Raw genomic sequence first — 7,988 nt, 5'->3', positions numbered from 1 at the left:
CCAGTCTTTGTCTCTGTAACTCCTTCCATGGGTGTTTTGTTCCCAATTCTAAGAATGAGCAAAGTGACCACATTTTCATCTTCATTCTTCTTGAGTTTCATGTGTTTTGCAAATGGTATCTGTGGAGGGAGGTAATCACGCCCAGAACACTCACCCTCCACGGGGCTCTGTACTGGACCGTTTTCCATACACTGTTGCTGTGACTTAACTTCCCTTGTCCTGTGTCTCAGAGGAAGAGACACACACTGACGTACCCCAGGCCAAAAGTGACTTTGGCAAGTGTGTCCTGGTTCACTCCAAAGTTGTTGCTTTGGATATGATGCCGTAGCGATCGTAGTGATTTATGCTCTGCCTGCCTCCCAGAGAGGCTCTGGGGCTAGCAGATACATGGACTTCTGTAGGTGAGCAATGTTTTCCTGAAACAGAATAAAAAGGCAGGGTGGATATGACATGCTTAAAGACATTGTCTTTGGATCATAGAATAGTGTGAAGCTAATGGAGACCCTGCTTACAAAGGTGTCAGGGACCAGGGCAGCTTCTACCAAAATGTTCTCAAGATTCTTTACATTAAAAAGTGTATATTTTTATCTTTAGCATTTTACAGCAATGAATACTGCATGAATGTACTCCTCTATCAGAGTGGATTAGCATTCCCTTATTTGCATCCCCAGCAAGCTGTTTCGTGTCTTTTTGCCACTAGCAGTTCTAAGCGGGTGAGATACTTCCCTGAGAGTTTGATTTAAATTTCTCTGCTACTTAGTGAAACCTTTCTCAAGATTCTTATCCTGACATCTGGTGACTCTCAGAGGTCCTTAGAGTCTCATGCCAGCATCATTGTCCTACTTGTAACAAAGTACAGTTTAATTACGAGTTTATGGGGCTTCACTGGAGGGGCACGGGACTGCATTTGAGGGCTGAGAAGAATCCCTCGGTGACACTGAAGTCGACAATGGTGGTTGTGGAGGACTCTGGACATCAGGCAGATGAGTAGGAATCGCATGTCCCTTGCGCAGGTCAGGAGGAATACTGCAATGTGATGTCCAACCTCACTGTCCTCAAAGGTCAAGAATCAAGTCATATCTTCATTAAATAGAGAGCAAAATGAAGAAGGCAAGGTCGCCAATAGACATGTATTCAAGAGACATGTATTTAGTGGATGCCAGGCAGTACAATGTCCTGCAGTGAGAGGGGAGGGAGACAGAGCTCCAGAGCCCCCTCTCCTTCCCTTTGCCCGAGCCTTAGGTCTTCTGTGTGTAATTGTGTCATTCTTTGTTTCCACCAGGTGGTGTTGAGGTGGAGTGGGGCCTGAGAGACTCGAGGCATTTCTGACTCTTGGATGTATTAATTAGAAAGAAACTCCCAGAACTGTGGAATTAGGACGAAGCAGGTGCCATTGGATTCAGTTGCCCAATGTCTTATCTAACTTGAGCGACAGCTGGTCATCTGACCCTGTCTACCATCCTGGAAACAGAATGCTCAAGTGTCTAGGGTGCCTAAATGTGGTCTTCTTATAGTAGCAATGGAATTGCAGGAGCAGAAAGTCCCATTCACTGAGTACTAAATGTCCTGCTGTGGCTGTGGTACACACATTACACCATTCCCACTATTCCTATAACACAGTACTGAAGCACAGCATTGTATGTGATCCTCATAGTGATGTTGGGATAGATGGATACATGGACACACACACACACACACACACACACACACACACACATTTGCAGGCTGGTTATTTTTCCTATTCAATAGCATACCACAGAAATCTCTCCAAGTCAATTTATTAATCCAAATTTACCTTTAATAGTTAATAAATCACTGAATCCTTCAAGTACCTTAAAACATCCAGCACATCTTTATGCTCTTTTCTTCCTCCTCCTCCTCTTCCTCCTTCTCTTTTCTTCTTCTTCTTCTTCTTCTTCTTCTTCTTCTTCTTCTTCTTCTTCTTCTTCTTCTTCTTCTTCTTCTTCCTCCTCCTCCTCCTCCTCCTNCCTCCTCCTCCTCCTCCTCCTCCTCCTTCTCCCCCTCCTCCTTCTTCTTTCTTCTTTTCTTTCTTCAAGAATCATTTTTTTTCTTTGTTTTCATGGACAATACCAGTGTTTAGAAGCCTAATGATCTTGACAGGCTGAGGGAAGAGGCTGTAATTTCTAAAGTGGCCACTAGATGGAGAAATTGTCCCACAGTGTTAGTAAAAGGACACAGTTACCTGCATCTACAGGAGGCAGTGGGGTTGACAGCTGGCTAAGGAGCCCTGTACATTCGTTCCTGTGGAAGGAACTTCGGGAGTTAACTGGTTTCACTTTGTTTTCTTTTTTTTTTTTTTTTTGGTTTTGTTTTGGGAACTTTAATATTTGCGGCAAAGTCCTTTGAGTAATATCCCCTCCCTGCTACTTTGCCCCTTGTCTGTTTGTGGCTAGCAGGTTATATATATGCCACTCACTAACATTTAGGATGAAACCTATTCTGTCCCAAAGACCAGCAGCATCAGAAGCCAGGGCCATCTGAGCAGAGTGCAGGAATGCATTTCATCAGAAGCCACCAAGCTGGGGATGGTTGCCACACAGAGCCTGGTCCTGTGTAGGTGGACGCTGTGGTGCCCCACATGACCGTACATGTTGGACCAGAAGGAGGGGAACCATGGCATCCCATGGTTCTCTCTTCAAGCCTGGCCAGAGCTCCTCGAAGATTTCAACGCTCAGCTGTAGAGCACTGTCATGCCTTGTGGGCTGTCTCCGGGGAAAAAAAAGTTCTCTGCATCATTGTATAGTGTCCTGAGGGGAGACCACAGCTATGGCCAACGATTGGGGGTCTGTATAGATTTCAAAGTCATTCCCGAAAGGGCTGGGCTCATTCCCAAAGAAGTGGATGATGTCGAAGCTGTCCTCATTCAGGTCGAGGCTATAGGGCTTATCCTAGCTCCTGGGAAGACACCGAAGCTCTGTCTGGAGAAACTCAGCCCCTTGCCGTCAAACTTGGTCTCAAGGGCTACCACAAAATTTTGCCTGATATTCTCCTTTTTCTTTTTCTTTTTTCTTCTTTTAATTTTTTAAAATGGTTTTTCGAGACAGGGTTTTTCTGTATAGCCTCAGCTGTCCTGAAACTCACCCAGGCTGGCCTCAAACTCAGAAATCCGACTGCCTCTGTCTCCCAAGTGCTGGGGTTAAAGGCGTGAGCCACCACTGCCTGGTCCTTCTTGTCCTGTTCATAGGACTCCATCCTCTCCTCCAGGGTGCAGCTGTGGTAGATGGGCTAGATGGTCAGCACGCCGTTCTGGAACTCCGTGAAGGCTGCGTGCTTCTCGGACTGTGGGAGCAAGGCCGGGTAACGGAGGCAGAAGCCGATAAAGTTCTGTAGGAGTTCCTTCCCCACATGGTTCTTGATCAGCAGCATGGCGAGTAGCAGTCCATACGTGTACTGCACGGTCCCACTCTGAGCAAACACGCAGTCAGACTATTCAATGACTTCATACCCATCATTGGCTCAGCGATCTTACAGTGGTGAGTCCGAGCCACCCACCACACCGATCTGTACCCTGCTTTGCAGCTCCTGCAGGAGGGCTGATACCTTAGGGTCATTTTTTCCTGGTGAGCTGGTTTGAGGGTTCTGTCCACATCAAACAGGCAGAGGGTGAGCTCTTCCCTTTGGGTTCCCGTCATGGTGACAGCCATGGCTGCAGCTCCCCACAGCAAGGGCTATAGACACCCACATTATGTTTCACTTGCACACGTGACACACAAATGCCTTCTAACTGGAAAGGATTCACTTTATCCCTTCCCCTCCCCCTTCTCTATGCTTGTCCCTGACCCCAGAGAGAACCAGGCTTGAATACTTTGGGGTATTGCTGTATAATTCTTTCTATGTGAAATGCATGTATGTATCCATCCTTTCTCTCTCTCTCTCTCTCTCTCTTTCTTTCAAAAGACTTATTTATTTATATTTACGTGTCTAAGTCTGCTTGCATGAGTTCATGTGTTCCACATGTATGCAAGGTGACTCAAGAGACCAGAGGGTGTCCTCCCCTGAAACTGGAGTTACAGAGAAATTTAGGTCATAGGATGTGGGTGCAGGGAACTAAACCCTGGTCCTCTAGAAGAGCTTTAAGTGCTCTTAATTGCTGAGCCATCTCTCCAGCCCCCATCCATCCTTTTTGAAAAGTCCCTGACACCTCCTCATTTTGTAAGTGAAGACAGCCCAGGCAGGGGCAGGCAGCACTGCCATCAGTATAATGCCGATCCTGCTCTGGGGTTCACACAGACTCAAGCTTTAAAAGTTGACTTGTAGCAGTGGGTGCCACATTTGGTCAAACTATTTAGCTCCCATCAAGCCTCTGTTAATTGTTTTGCAAGGCATCAGGTCGTCCTAAATCAAGTCAGGGCATGCAGGGGCTCCCAGTTCAGTGGCTGGCAGGTAGAACCTGGCCTGGCTGAGAAAATCCATTTTCTTCCTCATTAGTCTTTCTTTCACACACACACACACACACACACACACACACACACACACACACACACACACAATTAGTGGAAAAGCACGTGCCTCTGCTCATTGAGTCCTCTAAAGCTGGTCATGTGTACACAGAGAACACATGTGATCACACCAACTAGGCTCTGGCCCAGTGACCCAGTAACCCAGAAGCAAGAATCTTACCAATGTCAAGACCTTTCCTGGCCACAAAGTCTCTGCCCCATCCGTGTTCGGGGCAAGAGCTGTATCTGGGAAGTGGAGGGAAATGGCAAGTCTAACATGGAATTTGGCAAGGCTGAACTGACTGGAGTTCAGATTCAGTTCAGGCCTGCAAAATTATGGCAAAGTTTTGCATGCCAAAGTTGTTAGTCCCTCACAACAGTCTGCCTGTCTTTAGTCCTAGTTTTCACAGGTGAGCAAACTGACTCTCTGGGAGTGATGTCATCACCTGGGCTAGTGTCACACACTGAGCAGTAAAGATGAGAATCAGTCCCATCACATGGAACCCGAGGCACAAGCCCCTTAGCGTATGCTTAACAGGGTTAAGCTCTCCTACGGGTCTGTGCAATGGACGCTATGCTATCAGTGGAGGTCTCTGGCTTGAGTGTTCAAGCGAAAGGGAAAGGGCATGAACGGAGAGGGGAAACTCCTCTGCTGCTGCTGCCCGGGCCACCGTGGTTTCTCTGAGACCCTGTGCTGGCCAGAGGAGGGCTGGGTAGTGATCAAGGTACAGGGGCGCTTCTGCAGCAAAAGCTTCCGGGAGAGCATTCTTTTCCCAGGAAGCGTTACAGTTCTAATCAGATAGATGCTCTTAGGTGATGGAGTAATTCTCTCACACATTTACTCCTTCTGGATAGAATCTTAGATACATTTTGGGGTGAGTTGGGGTCTGACAGCAAGTGCTTCCTATTGGCTTGGTCTGAGATGTTCGGGATGCCTTGCGGGTGCTGCCCCTATGTGGCTGACGGTCACAACTCTTTCTATGGGGAGCTGTGGCTGTGTGATAGGGGCCTGGTGTCTGGAGCAGGTGAAGCTCCTATAGTCAGTCCCTTTGGGTCCCCGGGGCTTCCAACCCAGCTCCAACTTACCAGGCTACCTCTCGCGGTCCTCTGCCCCACATTCTCTCAGTAAGCCACGCTCAATCATCAACACTATATTATGTTTCCACGTCATAGTCCTCGATTTGAAAAGCAGCAGGCTATTGTGGATGCTACATCAATGGTATTTGAAGAAAACAAACAAACAAACAAATAAAATATAATCATAAAACACTTTCTTCAAGCTGAAACAGAGTCCAAAGAAATCGTTAATCTGTTTTTGTTTTGTTTGTTTTGTTTGTTTTTTGTTTTTTTTTAAAGCCTCCCTGATAAATTCAGCTGAGAAAGAGGCTAGCGAGTGGCAGCCCCGTCCTCAGGGTGATCAGCTGATCTGCAGATTCTGGGAGCAGTTGTCCCCTCCATGCAGAGCAAGCGTCCCCAGGTGGGGCTGTTGCTTCCTATCTTTCCCTGTGAGCGGCTGAATGAGTGACAGCTTGGTTTCCCCATGAGTACGAATGCCACTTGTGACCATTTCAGTCTTCTGGGAAGAGACCTTGAGACCTGCATGGTAATCTACATCATGTTCAGCTCTTTTTGGAAAACATGAGCTGGGCAGCGGTGGTGCGCGCCTTTAATTCCAGCACTCGGGAGGCAGAGGCAGGTGGATTTCTGAGTTCGAGGCCAGCCTGGTCTACAGAGTGAGTTCCAGGACAGCCAGGGCTACACAGAGAAACCCTGTCTCGAAAAACAAAACAAAACAAACCAACAAAAGGAAAGGAAGGAAGAAAGAAAGAAAGAAAGAGAGAGAGAAAGAAAGGAAGAAAGAAAGGAAGAGAGAAAAACATGAGAACTGTCCCTTTATGTGATTCTCGTCTTGCTCAAATCAACTCTGGGGAGTTTCACAGGGTCCTGGGACTCTCTAAGAAGGTCACTGGTGGAAATCCCTGGATTTTTGTTCTTGGGAAGCCTGGATGGTATCTTCAGAGACAAGAAGGGTCTATTTGCCATATAGGATGAAGAAACAGACCTCGAAGTAGAATCCTTCAGTGCCCCCTGTACTGTCAGTGTGAACCAGAGTTCTCTGAAAAAATAAAAAGAACACACCTATATTAAAGATTAGAATTCCTGCAACTGTCATGAGTTGGAATGTTGCAGATCTAGGACCAAATTATCCTGATTATCTTTAGCCCTTCGATAGCCATTTATGGCCCTTCTGGGTGTCTGATCTAATGTCCTTGTAAGTATCAGATGAAGCAATCTGAAATGTAGTAGATAAGCAGACTGCTGATCTCCCTTAGCCCAAAGGCTAAGAATGCCTGTAGCAGAGAGTTCCTTGCTGTGGCTGCGTGTTCCCACCCATGTGTCTGGAAAAATGCCTTGATTCATGCCTTTCTTAGCTTCTGTAACTATAAAAACTTGATGAAACTCTTGCCAGTTTCAGGTTTGGCATTTGGAGGTAACTGTCACTCAAATTTCTCTCCAGAATAGACACTACCTATTCCCTTAGGAGTGAGAGCTGTGCTTTTTCGTAGGTGGATGCTGGAATGAGCTGGAGAGAATGAGCGGCGTTGTGTGGTGAGCCGGTTCCTGAGCAGTGTTGCGTGGTGAGCAGGCTCCTTCTTCTCTAGGCGGGTGAAGCTGGGAAGCAGCTCCGGGCTTTGGGTTTAAGACACGTATTTGCATCATCATGGGACAAGTACAAAGCTTTGTAATAGAAAAGAAATATCAACATGTAGCAAAGCTGTGGAGGAAAACTTACATACCCAGCAGATGGGAATTAAACTGGCTTTGATGAAGTCCCCATTAAAGAGGCTTAGAGAGGGAGTCATTTTCCTTTTCAGAGACAGAGACAGCTACTCTCTGAAGTCGAGGCTGTGAATAGGCTCCGGGTAACTCTGTTTCAATAGAATGCTTCCTCCTCTGCATGAATTGCTGTTGACCGTCTCTGAACATCTTCTGTCTTCCTTGCCAATCGTCTTCCATTTGTCTTGTCTCTGAATAGAATGGTACCAAAGCCATCCATGGAAAAGCTGCCCTGAATTAGGCAGCCGTAAGCCTGCTGGCAATAGCAGAGTTTGGATGGCTGCTGCTAGGCTGCTATCTTGCCTCTTCAGGAGGCAGGGCAGTTTTGCGGGGGGAGGGTGGCAAGTCAGCTGAGTTGGTGCATTGCCGAGAAGTGCTTCCTTATCATCCAGGGCCTTCTCCTTAAATGAAATGATTTCCAGAATTCTAACATTTCAGATGGCCAAAAGGCAAGGGAAGGAAGCCTGAGATGAAGGGGAAAAAAAAGGCCAAAGCAACAAAACAAACCACTTTTCAAAACCAATGAAATGAAATGCCAGCTTTGACCTGTTATAGTAGGTACAAAGGGAATGTCCCCACAGATAAGGGCCAGTCTACATAGGGACCCTTGTAACCTGACCAAGAAGGCCTTAAGGTTGCCCTTAGATTGGCTAAACTCCCTCCCTCCCTCCCTCCCTCCCTCCCTCCCTC

General features: G+C 46.9%; 1 pseudogene; it reads right to left on the bottom strand.

Annotated features, from left to right (window-relative positions):
- Window positions 1-2,525: 2,525 nt before the first annotated feature.
- Window positions 2,526-3,665, bottom strand: LOC110312316 (annotated as a pseudogene).
- Between the last annotated feature and the right edge of the window lie 4,323 nt (window positions 3,666-7,988).

The sequence above is a fragment of the Mus caroli genome, chromosome 17, assembly GCF_900094665.2.
Source record: "Mus caroli chromosome 17, CAROLI_EIJ_v1.1, whole genome shotgun sequence".
Lineage (NCBI taxonomy): Eukaryota > Metazoa > Chordata > Mammalia > Rodentia > Muridae > Mus > Mus caroli.
This window is presented reverse-complemented; position numbering and strand designations above follow the sequence as displayed.